Consider the following 17,053-nt stretch of genomic DNA (forward strand, 5'->3'; position numbering starts at 1 on the left):
CCCTTGGTCTTGTAAACTTTATATGACCCAGCACAGGGGAAGGCCAGGGCCAAGTAGTGGGAGTGGGTGAGTAGGGGAGCAGAGGCGGGGGGGGGGAATAGGGAACTTTTGGGATAGCATTTGAAATGTAAATAAAGAAAATAATAAATAAATAAATAAATTTAAAAAAAGATAAGACTACTTTAGCAACAATATAACATTTTACTAGTAACCTTCTAAGTAATGAGACAGGAGAGAATATAGTCACTGAGTTTTGTCTTCACCCCTTCCTCAGGAATCCTTCATCTCCATTCTGTTTCTGTGGATTTGTCTGTCCTAAGCATTTTATAGTAATTCAATTCAGCCTTCATCAGATGCCTTCTTTTGCATAGTACATGTTCTAGTATTTAATTTGTAAAAATCTTCATTTATTTGAATAATAGATGTGGATCGGGAGCGTTTTGGAGTTTGAATGTTTTTAGATTTTTGAGTATTTGTCTACACATATTATGATGGAACAGGAGATAGGATTCCACCATTCCTTTGTACAGATGCTAAAAATAAATTTTTGCATGTGTGTGTGTGTGTATGTGTGTGTGTGTATTAGTTTGTTGTGGGATATCCTACTTTACCACCTTTGGCATTCTGTCAATGCTCAAAACATTTTTTTTTTTTTTGATCCGTAGCATTTTGAATTTTTTTTTAACGTCTAAAGTAAAGATCTCTAAATCTCGCTTCCATCCGAACACTTTACTTCTTTGTTCAGACTCTCTTGTTCTTAACTTTGTTGAATATAAATTTTATCTCTTGTAAACAACATGTAGCTTTTTAGAAAAAAATTCTGCCTGTCTGTGCTGAAGTTGGATGATCTAATTTATTTACATTTAAGTCATTAGAATTAAGTAGATTTTTTTTTGTAATTTTCCTATTGCCCACATGCCTCAGCTACTTCTATTCTAGTATATTCCTTTGTTATTTTAATTTTCTTTTCATTTATTTCAAATATTTTCTTTCATTATTGTCATAGGAAATAGAAAAAAACTGATGTAGGAGGTTGTATTTGTATATTTGTGAGTCTCTTGTTCACTCCATGCATGTAACAAAAACAAAAAAGAGGCCATCAATTAGAGAGAGAGAGAGAGAGAGAGAGAGAGAGAGAGAGAGAGAGAGAGAGAGAGAGGGAGCAGACATAAGAATGGTTTGAGGGAGGAAAGGGAAGAAGATAAACGATGTAATAATATTTCACTTAAAATATATTAAATAGCAAAAGAAACATGTGGTACCTAAAGGGGAAGTTTTTAATTGTAGCTCGTGTACACATTGGCACACTGCTTACAAAGGCAATTGTCTAATGCTGTCTTCATCTTCCAGATACTACAAGATAGATTAGAGAATGTCATAGCTCCATAAAGATGTCATACGGCTCAATGTTACCTTTTGAACATTTCATTAAAACCATTCAAATTTTGATAATTTCATATATGTGTAGAGTACATTCTGATTATTCTCAACCTCTCTCCATGAACACCTCCAACCCTCTTTGCCCATGTCTGTCCCTTTCCCCCCTCACTTGGTCATTTCTTGTTCTTTTGTTTTGTTTTGTGACTTGTGGAGATAACAGGGGTCATCTATATGATCATGGGTTTGGAACTACTTGCTGGATCCTGGTTGACTCAACAGTAGACACATAGCTGAAGATAATATCTTTCCTAACAGTCTTCAACCCATAATCCAACAGTAGTTATTAATTCAGCACGGAGAGATAGGGCCTTGCCTCCATGACACACTATTGCCTTTTGACAGCCCCAGTTTTACATAGGCCCATTGCAGGTAGTCACAGTTGCTGAGTGGTCATGACTGTACTTTGTGTTATGTCTAGAAGATAACAATTCACAGTCCTCCTTATTTTGCATATTTTACTTTTTTTTTTTTCGTGGTAAAGAAATGCTTATAGGCTTACAGTTTATATAGTCCATCATTCTGGGAAACCAAGACAGGAGCCAAAGGCAAGAACCTGGAGGCCAGGAACTGAAGCAGAGGCCATGAAGGAATGATGCCCACTGGCTTGATCTCCATCACTTGCTCAGCCTGCTTTCTTATTCAGTCCAATACTACTATAACATGGGGTGGCACCACTCACAGTGGGAAGGGCCCTTCTGCATCAATCATGAATCAAGGAAATATACAATATATAATATATAATCAAGGATTACCTACAGGCAAGTCTGATAGTAGCATTTTCTCAGTTGACATTTCCTCTTCCCAGATGACTCCAGATTGTGTCAAAATGGCAGAAAACAAACAAACAAACAAACAAACAAAAAACCCTAACTAGCATGTGCCTCAACATGCAGGGAACAAAGATACTCGGTTTAAGACAGGACTCTATATGAATGTACACAAACATGTATGTGAGCCCACACATGTGAACATGCACACACACACACACACACTATGAATTTTAAAAAAAGCAATCCAGGACCACAGAAGGCCAGGTTCAGCTGCATATATTGGTGTTGCTCAATTAAGAAAATGACAGGATTCTAATTGGCCATAGGTTAAATTATGAATGTTTAACCAAAGCTCAACAGTCCCTTGGGGGCATTCCCCCTCCTGAACTGCCCTGAACACCAGGAAGAATCTCCACAGAAGAGACTGTGCAAACATCAGTGCCGTCTGCCCTGTCTTGCATTTATTCTCTGCTACATATTTTACATTCTTTCTGCTTCCTCCATGATCCCTGAGTGAGCTACAGCAGGTGATATTGATGTCCTATTTCGAGTTTAGCATTCAACAGTGATTCTTAACACTTGATCCTCCAACAAATTTCATTTGTAAGACTCTTGTGTGCCCTAGTTGTTAATCATGGATCAGTTAACAGAACCATTTAGTATTTGTACCCGGTGATTTTCAACAATCGTTCCTGAGGAAAAAGCTGTTGGCATCATGCAAACTACAGGGTTGTCGACCATCATGTAAACTCAGCTGTATGCTTCAATGAGAAACACAGGTGAAAGGCATGAAAGGCATGATAGGGACTTCCAGGCAGGTCAAGTCATAACCCTCCTCTGAGAACCTGGCTGTGAAGGAGTTCCAGACCTGTACACTCCTGTTGACTGGTGGCCAAATTTTTATTACGATTGGGAGTTGCTAGAATTGGAGGCTGTTGTCGAACTGATAAATGTGGGAGAAATAATAAAGCAATACTCAGTGTCGGGTTTTCCAAATTAACTCTTTTTAGATCACCACAGCTTTAATTTTCATAGAAAAAAAATTGGATTGATTTTCTTTTTGTTAGTATTTCTGTTGCTTTTTGTTGAAAGAGATTATTTATTCAAGCTATCTCTTTTTTGGTAGTACCTTTTCAACCTTAGTTTTAAAGCCTTTTACTTCTTTATCACTTTGTAGGAAAGCTCAGATTTCTTGTTTTAACAATGTATCTGAAAAAAAAATTGTGTCATATTTCCTATCTTATTAATTTTTTTAAGTAATTTTCTGAACCAGATTTTCTGTCTCATCCGTCACTTATTCCCACATTGAAACCATAGGTACCCATGATGCTCTTTAGTGATTGAGATAGCTCAAGCCAGGGGAAGGTGAATGGAGCTCAAACAAAGCTCAGTGTGGACTTCCAAGTGTCAATAGCTGTTGAGTTTAGAAGTACATTAGCCTCGGGTCAGCTGGTGTTTCTGTACAACTTGATTTTATCTTGATTTTTCTGTACATCTTGATATGCCACTTAGAAAATGATTCACGGCGGCATTTCATCTACCCACATCAGTAATTAAATATCGAATGATCCCATAGCTTCCAGGGGAGATTTTATTTGTTATCATTAGACCACTAGATAGCCTTTATATTTGTTCCAAGCATGGATTTATAGATTTATGTGCTCATGCCACACGGGGTACTTCTCTTTCATCAAAAGATGGGAATGTTTCACGAAGAACATAGGCTTTGCTCAATGCAAAATAGAGTTAGAATGTATTAAACGGATTACTGTGAGTTCAGAAAAGAGTAACACATGATTAAAGCAGTGGCATTATGGAGAGAAGGCTTGCTTCAAATGAAAACTTGGCTTCACCCACTGTTCCAATCTATGTACTAAGTACAGAATCCATCACCATCTGCCTTTCCCCCGCTCATTTGGTTTGCATCAACCTATAGCTGTGTGAGTTCAGAGAAGGGTTAGGCTGAAGTACTTAAACTGTCTATTCTTCTGAAGGTGACAAAGGTTAATACTAAACACTTTTTATAAAAAGAAATAATTAAGAGGATCAGTAGATTTGTTCATTCTCCTATAGAACTGCAGAGTGTTTTGGAAAATTAATTTGCTTATATTACTGTGGAATTTTCTTTTAAAAAGCAAGCAATTTTTTGAAAACTATAAAATAGAATGCATAAAAAAATGACTCCTCATACTGGCATCTACAGAAGACATTATCAAAATACTTGAAATAACACTCAAAAACACGGAGGAAAATCTGTTTTTCCTTCTTCTCTCCCCCTCCCCGACTTTTAAGTTTGGTTTTGTATAGCTACTTGACTTGTTACTATTTTGTGTTTGGTTTATTTATTTTTTTTTCTATTGATTATTTTTTTCCAGTGAGCTCTCACCTTTTATTGGTCCCTCAGTCCCCAGGGGTTCCTTCTTTCTCTGCCTCAGTGCCTCAGAACTCTGGTGTCACTAGTCTCGGACACCACTTTGCCATCCACGATCTTACGGGTAGTTGTCTTCTGCACAGTTTCCACAGAGTTCTTGGAGTCCAGGGCATCGTTGAGAATGAAATCTTCTCCATCCTCCAGCAAGCGGCGGTAGATGGCAATCTCTGCCTCAAGCTTCACCTTGATGCTCAACAGGGCTTCCTATTTCTGGGTCTGGCACTGCCCCTCTGCCCGAGTTTGTGCCAGCTCGGACTCCAGATGCAGAAGGACCCCATTGAGCTGCTCCATTTGTGCCTTGTATCAGGCCTCCACATCCCCGAGGCTGTTCTCCAAGTCGATGTTCTGGGTTTTCATGGAGTCCAGGTCAATCTCCAAGGTTTGGAGGGTGCATCTCCGCTCCTTGAGTGTGGTCTCAGCTTCCCTGATTTCGGCAGACTTGGTGGTGACAACTGTGGTACTCTCCTCAATCTGTTGAGACCAGTACTTGTCCAGTTCCTCGCTGTTCTTCTGAGCCAGCAGTTCATACTGGGCGCGGATGTCCGCCATGATCTTGCTGAGGTCCTGAGATTTGGGGACAGCCACTTCCACAGTCAACCCACAACTGGCAATCTGGGTTTCCAGACCGTGGACTTCTTCCTCATGATTCTTCTTCATGAACAGAAGTTCCTCCTTGAGCGCCTCAATTTCTGTCTCCAGCTGAAGCCTTGTGATATTGGTGTCATCTACCACCTTGCGGAGTCCATGGATGTGGCTCTCCACAGACTGGAGCATGGCCAGTTCTGTCTCATACTTGACTCTAAATTAGTCATCAGCGGCAAGGCGGGCATTGTCGATCTGCAGGACGATGCAGGCATTGTCCACAGAATTCGCAAAGATCTGAGCCCCCGGGTCTTCAATGGTCTTGAAGTAGTGACCCCAGTTTCTGACGCCCTGGGGCCCCTTCTCCAGATGTTCCTGGATTTTGCTCTAAAGTCTCCTGTTGTCAGTCTCCAGGCTCTTCACTTTGTCTAGGTAGCTGGCCAGAGTCGTTCAGGTCTTGCATGGTGTCCTTCTTGGTCTAGATTCTACCCATTCCCGCCAGGCCTGTGGACCCACAGAGTCACCCCAGATGGAGCAGGACACGGATATCTGGGACCCGGAGCCCCCAGAACCTGCATAGACTCTGGCTGCGCTGCTGGCAGGCCAGACCCGCTGGCTGGGAGTCTGCACAGAGCCCAAGGACCGGTAGTTGGTGGAGAAGGTGGTGGAGAGCGTGGTGGAGCTTATCTTGTCTGGAGAGGAGAGCAAAGCGAGAGACCAGGACAGGAGTTCCGTCACCTTTTCTGTTGATTTTTATCCATCCTTCTATGAACAATTTTGCTTCCCTGGAAAATGAAACATTAGATGCCAAGGATCGAAGTGTATTTATTTCTGGGCTGAAAAGAATTAATAGGAATCTTTGTGGTTCTTGGAACTGTAAGTTATTTTTTTGAAACGAACTAGAGAGACAATTTTGCAAAATTTGGTATATACATATTTGTAAAATAAATGATGTGTATGCTTTCATTTCAGAGTAAAGTTTGAGTCAGCACATGTTGCTAAACTTACAATAATTACTTGTGATTTCATTGGCAGAACAATTACATTACAAAGGAAACACTGTGTGCTCTGTTTATCAAGTAGAATTCTATGGACTATGTGTCAACTTTAGGACCAGTATGAGGAAACAAGAATTTGAATATTAAACACTGGCACTTTTTCTTTTCAAGTGTGGAATTACCCACAAAAATCTCAACAACAAAACAAAGCTACTGCATTAATCAGGGTTCTCTAGAGTCACAGAACTTATGGGTAGTCTCTATATAGTAAAGGAATTTATTGATGAATTACAGTCTGCAGTCCAACTCCCAGCAATGGTCAGCAGCAGCTGTGAATGGAAGTCCAAGGCTCTAGCAGTTGCTCAGTCCCACAGGGAAAGCAGGTGAAGGAGAGTGAGAGCCTTCCTTCTTCCAATGTCCTTATATGGTCTCCAGTAGAAGGTGTAGCTCAGATTAAAGGTGTGTGCCACCACACCTTTAATCTCAGATGACCTTGAACTCAGAGATCTCCCTGTCNTAATCTTCTGGAATCCATAGCCACTATGTCTCAAGATCTCCATACCAANATNCAGATCAGAAACTTCTATCTCCCAGCCTCCAGATTAGGGTCACTGGTGAGCCTTCCAATTCTGGATTGTAGTTCATTCCAAATATAGTCAAGTTGACAACCAGGAATAGCCATTACAACTACCAATGAAAACATTGTTTACTCTTTTTTTTCTTTATTCTTTCATATATCACACCCCAACCACAGTTTGCCTTCCTTCCACTCTTTCCAGCCTTTCTCCTGTCCTCCTCTCTCCCCGAAATCCACTTCTCTATGGGAAAAAAAAAAAAAAAAAAAAAAAAAAAAAAAAAAAGGCCTCCCAGAGATAGCAAGTGAACATGACTCAACAAGATGCAGAAAGACTAGGCATATAAAGGTGGAACAAGGAAACTCAGTATTGGAGGAAAAAAGCCAGAGAGTGCCCCTACTCCAATTATTAGGACTCGTACAAGAAGATCAAGCTACACAACTATAACATATATGCAAGTGATGTTGGTCAGACCCATGCAGATGCTGTAATTGTCACTTCTGTCTCTGTGAGCCCCAATGAGCACAAGTTAGTTGATTCTGTGGGCTGTGTTCTTGTGAAAAAACACTGTACACTTTTGATGATTTCCTTAAACAGCAGCAACAACAGCAGCAGCAACAACAGCAGCAGCAACAGTAGCAACAACAACAAACAGCAGCAGCAGTAGCAACAACAACAACAACAACAACAAACAGCAGCACCAGCAGCAACAACAACACCAGCAGCAGCAACAACAACAGCAGTAGCAGCAGCAGCAGCAGCAACAACAACAAACAGCAGCAGCAGCAACAACAAACAGCAGCAGCAGCAGCAGCAGCAGCAGCAACAACAACAACAACAAACAGCAGCAGCAGCAGCAGCAGCAACAACAACAACAACAAACAGCAGCAGCAGTAGCAACAACAACAACAAACAGCAGCAGCAGCAGCAGCAACAACAACAACAACCCCAAAGCACTGTGGCAATTGTAACTTGTGATCCAGTCTTCTGTAGTATTTGACTATCCATAACTCCAGGTTTCACAGGACGGACCTGGTCTGATAACTGCCATCTTATATAGTGTTGTGAAAGCACTTAATTGATTTTCAAAAACAACAAGCTTTTGCATCTATACTTTGGTATGCTGTGTGGAAAGATGCTTCCCATAAGAACATTTTCCAGGCTGAAGATCAGCTAAATAATTTAATGCTGGAGTTGAAAAATACAGGGGAAACTCAGTGTAGCTTATGTTTTACCACTTTAAGCTTGCCAAAATTGTTTTGTAATGATAACTTGTTCTGACCCAGTTAAGAAATGAACAGGAAAAATGAACGGAACATATACGAATCAATTACATAAAGTTATAATAGGTTTTCTATGGATCTGTCTCCAATTCCTGCTTGGTTGGGTTTTTCTTCTTTTTGTTTTTTTCCAGTAAACTCTATTAATGGACTATTTCCCTGTGATGAACAAAAAGTTGTTACTCTAGGAAACAGGATTTTTTTTTTTAAAGTCAAAGTTTCAATATATAATAACATATTTGCCTGCGTTACTTTCAGCATTTATGTTTAGTTCTTGTCTGTAACTCATCTAATTTTAAGGATTGGAGATGGCTGAACAAAACTTAAAAGTACTTCATACTTTAGAATCTTCATAAAATACATAATGCATGAAGGCAATCGGAATAATGGGGGAAACGGAGCCCCAGCTGGCATCTCTTGTCAACAAACTTAAGCTTATAGTACTGAGAATAGTTTATATCTAATAGGGTTCTTGGTCAAAGGGGCCGTGGAAACCCTTAAAGAACTCAAGTTATTGCTAAGCCTGTTGGTAGTGTTCCCCACTGGGGGTATGATTTCTGAAGACAACTACAGAACTCACAGTACCCAGGAAAGTTCCATAATATCTACATAGAGCCTTTCTGCCTCCTGACTAGTGTTCATGGTACTGAAAGGTACTTTACATGCTACCAAAGGATAAAGGCAAACACCAACCTAGTTACAAGTACTTTTATCTACAATTATGCCCAGTCTGAAAAATGATGCGGTGGTGGCACAAAGCTTGTAGAAAAGAAGCCATCATTATCCGACTGAATTAAGGCCCATTCCATGAGACGAAACCCATGCCTGACATTAATCAGGTAGGAAAAACTTGAGACAATATTGGCCAGAGACTTAAGGAAAAACCAAAAACTAGTGTTCTGTTAAAGGAATGTAGCAATACCGTGACCACTAAGCACACCTGTTGTATTCATAAATCAGTAACTTTTCAGCCTCAATCAGAGAAGCTTCCTCCTGTAGTGGACAGTAACGGAGACTCACAATCAGATTGTGTGTAGAAATGTGTAAAAGACCTTGGAGCATTCAGTTCTAGAAGGGATGTCTTCATCAAATCCTTCCTCTCAGAGTTAAGGGAACCCCATGGAAGAGGACTTGGAAAAAGTATGTGATCTGGGGGAGTGGCGACTACAAAGAAAACAAGGCCTCTAAATGCTGAAGGAAATATGAACTCTTAGAGTATGAGGCAGTATGTATAAGGCACACATGGGTCTGCGCCAGATAGGGTCCTATAGCTGAGAGAAAGTGGACCTAAGCCCCATCTCTAACCCAGAAGCTAGGTGCAATTAATAATCACGTGAAATGAATAATTTGTTTTCTCCAGTTGCATCTGCTTTTTGTTTGTTTATTTAATTTATTTAATTTATATTCTGATCCATACCCCCTCCCTTCTGGTTGCCCCCTTACACAGTCCCTCCCTCCCCCTTCTCCCCTGGGAGAGTCGAGGTCCTCCCTGTGTATCCCCACTGACCCTGGTACATCAAGTCTCTGCAGGGTTAGGGGCTTCCTCTCCCACTGAGGCCAGATAAGACAACTAAGTTAGGGGAACAGATTCCACAGACATGCAACAACATCAGGGATAGCCCCTGCTCCAGTTGTGCAGGACTCACAGGAAGATCAAGCTCTGTGTCTGCTACATATGTGCTCCAGGGTGGTGGGGAGGGAGGCTAGGTCCAGCCCATGTTACACTCTTTGGTTGGTGGTTTAGTCTCAGAGAGGTCCCAAGTTTCTAAGACTTTATTGGTCTTCCTGTGGAGTTTCTAACCCCTTCAGGGCTCCCAATCCTTGTAGAGGATGCTGGCCAGCCTAACACGGCAGAGATGCACACTCTCCCCTTCTAGCAAGCCTCTCTCTGAGCAACTAACAGCTCCAACCTTTATGTGATGCTGTGTCAGCTCTTCAAATTAGAAGGCCCCATAAATAAGTTTCACCTCCTTTGAGCATCAATTAGCTGACTTACCTCTGAGAAAAAAATGGTGTCAAGAACTCAGAGCTGAAAATTGTAATTCTGACCTGTGCTGAGGTCTCTATTACCAGTCTTTGAAAATTAATGACTTATTCCTAACTATTTCCCAAGGTGACTGCTTGGAGAGAGAGCCTTCAAGGTGGGCCTTAATCGTGGAGAAAGTACTGGAGAAAGAATATAATTGATGTTCTCATCAGAATGGTAAAATTGAACACACAGTTCCTAGAGAAAAACATACAGAGAGAGAGAGAGAGAGAGAGAGAGAGAGAGAGAGAGAGAGAGAGAGAGAGAGAGAGAGAGAGAGGAATATCCTCAATCACTCAAGAGAAACCACGTCATAGAAATACTTAGCTTGTCTTTTCTGGCCTCCAAAACTGTGTGAAATTTCTATTGATTAAATGACGCAGTCTGTGAGAATTTTAGTAATCTTTAAAAACTAATACAATAAAAAAACTTAATAGTCTTTAAGTCTTTCAGAAGAAGGGATTATGAAGTAAAAAAAATAAATAAATAAAAAAGAAATGCCGAGGGTACAATAGTAATATCAGCACTTACAAACTGAGACAAAAGGGCTGGGCAAGTATTCACTGAGTTCTGAGCAGTAGATTTTTAAAGACATTTTTTGTTTTGAGTGTTTATGAGGTATGTAGAATATTTATGGGGTAAGATGAACTTTTAAAAATATTTTTATTGGTTATTTTATTTATTTATATTTGAAATGGTATCCCCCTTCCCAGTTTCCCCCCTGCACTCCCCATCCCACCCCCTTCCCCTGCTTCTATGAGGGTGCTCCCCCACCCATCCCCCCACTCCTGCCTCACTGCCCTAGCATTCTCCTACACATCAAGCCTTCACAGGATCAAGGGCCTCCAGTCCCATTGATGCCAGATAAAGTCATCCTCTGCTACATATGCAGCTGGAGTCATGAGTCCCTTAATGTGTGTTCTTTGGTTGGTGGTTTAGTCCCTGGGAGCTCGGGGGTGTCTGGTTTGTTGATATTGTTCTTCTTCCTATGGGGTTGCAAACCCCTTCAGCTCCTTCAGTTCTTTCTCCAATGGTTGGCTGCAAGCATCTGCATCTGTATGGGGAAGGCTCTGGCACTGACACTCAGGAGACATCCATATCAGGCTCCTGTCAGCAAGCACTTCCTGGCATCAGCGATAGAGACTGTGTTTGGTGGCTGCATATGGGATGGATCCCCAGGTGGGGCCATCTCTGAATGGTCTTTTTAACCCCCGGAATCATAGACTGGACTTTCCTTTCAGAGTGCTTCTTTGGGGTGTATCCAAATGAGGCAAATGTTATGACTAACCAGAGTCATTTAAAGATATAGACCCTTTTTTGTGACTATATAACAGTCGGGAAAGTGGCCTCACCCTTGAATTCTGATATGGCTGGATGAGACTTACTGAGAATTTAAAGCTACCTAACTGCAAAGAGGTATGAAGACGGTCATGAGACACAACTACCCAGGTACAGCTCCAGACATTTTTGGTTATATCAAACTCATTGACTACCAGGTCTTGCACTGTGCATATGCAAATGTGCATTTGCTTGTTTGCACGTGAATATGAATATACAGACATATTCTCTAGTAATTCTAAAATCTGCCTATTGTTTCTTTTAGAGATAACAGGCACACACACACACACACACACACACACACACACATATAAAGGGTCCGGAAAGGAGTTCAGCTGTTTACTGAGACACACACAAGCTAGTGTGTTACAAAAGAAGATGCAAAGCCATGATGCTTTCATCCCAGTCCGGTGCTTTTCCCATGTTGCCCTGCTGTGCCTTGAACTACTTTTTTATTGACGTGATTGACCGCACTGTGTAAACAGCTACGCTTTACCTCCACCTCATCTGTTTCCCGATATTTCCACTGCCTCCATGTCTTGAGAGTTTGGTAAATGACTCATGCTAATTAGCATCTATTTTACAGGTGGAATAAAAAAACATTAAGAGCACATTTTTTTTTCTCAACCGTGTAACAGAGTCCCTTTTAGTGTGAGGCTGTGGTCTGATGAGTAATTGCAGCCCACCTGTCAGCATTATGAAAACACTCCTGTGAAACTTGTGCCCTTTTTAAAATAACTGTCAGAAAAAGCACCAGGCTTTTAAACTTCATGCAGTGCTGCCTCACTGCCGTGACTCAGCAGGCCTCCTTATGACTCCCTAGGCACAAGACCATTTATTTATTTATTTTTTTGGAAATGATTGCGTCAGATCTTCCAACTCAGCAATCCTCTAAAGAAATTATTTTAAATTAACTTAGGTGTTATTTAGTTATTTTGCGAGGTCATTTGGCCTGAAGTCAAGCCATACAATAGGACATATTTGTCTTTATTTTGCCAAGTATATTATGTCCATGGTTTTTTCTTCAGTTATTCTATGTTCTTCATAGCTTTCTCATTCTTCCTACAGCAGGACAATGAGAATGGTCCGCTCGTATCTAGATGTGCATAATGAACACAATAACATCATCAACATTTCATTTTAAATCCCAAATAGTGAGTCTTCTCTGAAACAAATGTTGGTAATAGACACTTGCTACTGATTAGGGTTTGTTCTTGACCCCTCCAAATTGTTGTTAAAATCTACTTTACCTGTCTACAGTGGTAGAGAAGGGTCCATCACACATTCTTCCATAGTCATTTGGATTCTAATTATTAATAACTATTCATATCTAACCTAAAATAACAACCTTTTTTTAAGGGTTGGTGTTTTATAAAAATGATGGCCATCATTTCATATCTGACTATAATCTAGGGATACATGTTTTATTGAAGGATAAAAATGTTTTATTGCCTTTTATTCAAAAATCCCTAGTGTTTGTTCAACCTTTTTACTTTGTGTAACTACTCAATTGAATATATTCCTTATGAAAGTCATTTAAACTTTACTGTAAAGATGAAATTGGGAGTATAGTCAATTAATAATTTTTTTAGGGTTAAATTCTCTGCTAGATAGAAGGAACTAAAACACATATTCTGATTTGTTCATTGTTTAAAGAAAAAAACGCTCATTACCCAGTTAGGGAACAGGAACTTTCCTTCCTATCATACTGTTCCCTGAAAAGCTGGGCCATGGCTCCAGCCGCATATGTAGCAGAGGATGGCCTTGTCCGGCATCAATGGCAGGAAAGGCCCTTGGTCCTGTGGAGGTTTGATGACCCAGCATAGAGGAATGCCAGGGTGGGGAGGTGGGAGTGGATGGGTGGGAGGGTTAGCACCCTCATAGAAGCAGGGGGAGGGGGAATGGGAGAGGGTGGTTCCGGAGGGGAAATCAGGAAAAGTGATAACATTTGAAATGTAAATACATAAAATATCCAATAAAAAATAAAAAATAAAAAAGGTCGATTTTGTAGCTGCAGTCAATTTTCTGATTCCCATCATGGCAGTTGGCTTAGCTAATTTTTTTCTCTCTTTAGGCAAATCACTTATATCACACACTGTAAGAGTCCCACCAAAAATCCTGTTTACCTCATCTCCTTTCATGTTTTATTTATTTTTTTAGTATAAAATGAACATGTGTTACAGATACTGGATTCAGAAACAATAGCTAGGTGTTATAACTGATCTAAAATTTTATATCAATTTTCAGACTTGCTTTGAAAGACTTTAAATAACCCAAGGAAAATTTGATGCCTATAACTTTTGAGCATGAATCTTAGAAGCTATTTAGGCTGACTTACAAATAAATAAGTCAATAAGTTGATTTATTAAATGATAAGACTGAATTTTTTATGTTCTTCATGCTATATGTGAATGCATGTTCATGTATGTGCATGTGTAGGTAGCACACACAACATCCATAAATATATATGTTCATTCTTTGCTTATTGACAGACTATAGAAAACATTCCATTCACAGGTTTTCTCATTATAGCGTGTTTTTGTAAATTTTTTAGCTGCTTGATAGATTTATTATCAATTATGGAAGGGCTGCAGACTTTTCAAGTTGTTTTTCATCCGGGATTGTTTTGTCAGTGCTGGAGATCAACTCTGTCTACTAGTGAACCACATCTTCATCTAATCACAAAGTTTTGTTTACGATAATTGAAGAATTAATTTTCCTGATTTTATTATTTATAAGTTTTTTTTTTTTAAATTTACCATTCGTGTATATACTTTTAAACTTCTGACACTTTTGTCATTTACCATAAATGTCTTCCACTCTGTTATGGTCTTTTAATATCTTTATGGTTTATTTATGCTAATATGACTTTCATTATATTTGGTTTTATTTGGTGATTTCTATTTTAAAGTAGTTTAAATGTAATAACTCTTTTTCTAAGCAAGCTCCTGACAGGGTTTCGCTGAAAACCTTGGCCATTCTCCAAATTATTATTATTTTATTTTTTTAGATTTTTAAATTATTTTATGTATGTGACTACAGTTTCTATCTTCAGACATGCCAGAAGAGGGCAGCAGATCCCCATTACAGATGGTTATGAGCCATCATGCCACCGCTGGGAATTGAACTCAGGACCTCTGGAGGAGCAGCCAGTGCTTTCAACCGCTGAGCCATTTCTTTAGCCCTCTCCAAATTTCTGACATGAAGAAAATGAGAAACACAGATCTGATATGGGAGGAACCAAGGCTGGACATAAGGCCAGATCACAACAGACCACATAAACACTAAGTATTTTCTTGGCTGTCTGGTAACACTTAAAGAAGAACTGTTTTTTTGTTTTTTTGTTTTTTTGTTTTGTTTTGTTTTTAACCCACACATAGAATTTGAACTGTACTAAAAATAGTCACAGATTTAGAGAAAAAAAAAAAAAACCAGTCTTCATTTTCATGTAGTCACTGAGAGAATGTTTTCTTTTTTGTCCTTAGATTCTTTTTCTGAGAAATTAACTCATCCCTGCTTTAATTTCAAAGGTCATAAAAAGTAGAAATTACATAGTCAATGAAATAAACATTAATTTTCCATACTCTCTTCTTTTCTCACAGTTCTATAGCAGACAGAAACCGTCCATTCTGATGTTATTTCTTTACTTAACTAATAGTTTCCTTTGCTGTACAGAAGCTTTTAATTTCATGAGATTTCATTTGTTAGTTGTTGTTCTTATTTGAACAATAGGGGTCCTATTAAAAAAAAAAACTCTTAACAACAACTATATTTTAAAAAACATACTGCTTTTCACTGTAGAAGTTTCCAAGTTTGGGGTCTTGCGCTGAGTTATTGAATCAACTTGGTAGAGATTCTGTGTAGAGTGAGAGGTAAAGATTTTGCTTCATTATTTTGTATGTGGATATATAGTTTCCTCAGCACAGGTTGTCGAACATACTGTCTTTTCTTCAGGGTGTAGCTTTTGAGTATTTATCATATATTAGGTACTACAAAGTATTATAGGATATTCTTTCCCACATTTTACAAACAGAAAGGAATGAATGAAGCACACAGCTCAAGCACCACTAGGGATGGTAGAGTTTGAGCCTCTGCATCCCATCGGAAACTTCTGAACTACAAGTGTCTTGTATAAAATTAGTATTAAAAATGCAGACAGAAAAGAGAGAATTAAAAATATAATGTAGGTGTCAAAGGTCACCGTCTCCAGATATGGACTGAGTTACAGTTAAGTGGGTAGTTTTTATCCTGAGCTCTCTCTAACTTCTTAGACAATAAAAACAAAGTATGAAAACTTTCCTTTTTTTTTTTTTCCCACGACAGGGTTTTGCTGTGTAGCCCTGGCTGTCCTGGAACTTACTCTGTAAACCGCAAACCAGGGTGGCCTTGAACTCAGAAATCTGCCTGTTTCTGCCTCCCAAGAGCTGGGATTAAAGGTGTGTGCCAACACTGCCTCGCGATATATGAAAACTTTCTAATCGTAGTCTCTAATCTCTAAACCCAAGATTTAGTAAACCAGAAAAATGGATTTTGTTTTAAGCAATATTTTTCTCTATTAAATTACACAGAAATTTATAATACAATTTATTTTTAAAAGTAATTTTAAGAGTCTTTTTCAGAGTAGATGTGCATGTGTGTGTGTGTGTGTGTGTGCGTATGTGTGTGTAAATCCCTGCATTAAATTCCAAACAACTGTGAGGGCAGGGCAATGGGGTATTGTATCCAGGAAAGTAGAGAGAAAAAGGGAAAGCACACAGAAATGTAGACTTGTGAAGATAAAAATAAACATTACCTTTTCAAATTTACATTCTCAAGATCTCATAGTATATTAACGATCTACTAAAGTGTTTGGTAACATATTCATTCACTTAATTTAATTTAAATAAATATCTATTAAGTACCAAATTGGGATTGATACTGTGCTAGATACTGTCATAACAGTGAAAGAGTGAGCCACCACCTAGAATCTCATGGAATTCTACCAGAAGAGGTGGATAATATGTAAATAGGTAAACAGTGTCATTAACAAGGCTCTTTGTAAGAGTAATATGGCATGTGGGGTATTTTACAATAGAACTTGATCTACTTTAAAGACTTAATACATTGTAGACTGAAATATATATCCAAAATAACACCCTTTATGATAGCTTGCTAAACTGAGGAACACTGAATGATAGAGGGTGAAACCAACTGTGTATTCACAGATATTCTAAGGATGTTTAATTGCCAACATGTGCTTGTTTTAGAGTGTTAGGAATAAGTTTAGCCTGTAAAGAATAAAAATTAATCTTCTATTAAACCATCCTTATGTAGCTGAAAGGAAGCTACAGTATTGTCTTTCAAATGTCTCAGAAAAAGATCTTTGTTCATTTTTGTAAGTAGACAAACTCATGCCTATAGCATCCTTTGGCAAGAATAAGGTATAGAGATACTTATGGATATACTGAATTAGATAATCAATCATCTGATTAAACATACTATGGCAAACATTTGAGTTATTGATGGTCTCATTTGCCAATTAATTATCATGGACTTCAAAGCATATGCCCAAAGACACTCTCTCTCTCTCTCTCTCTCTCTCTCTCTCTCTCTCTCTCTCTCTCTCTCTCTCTC

General features: G+C 39.1%; 1 pseudogene; it reads right to left on the reverse strand.

Moving 5' to 3' along the window:
• Positions 1-4,641: 4,641 nt before the first annotated feature.
• Positions 4,642-17,053, reverse strand: part of LOC110328885 — a 120,686-nt pseudogene continuing 108,274 nt past the window's right edge.

The sequence above is a fragment of the Mus pahari genome, chromosome 11, assembly GCF_900095145.1.
Source record: "Mus pahari chromosome 11, PAHARI_EIJ_v1.1, whole genome shotgun sequence".
NCBI lineage: Eukaryota > Metazoa > Chordata > Mammalia > Rodentia > Muridae > Mus > Mus pahari.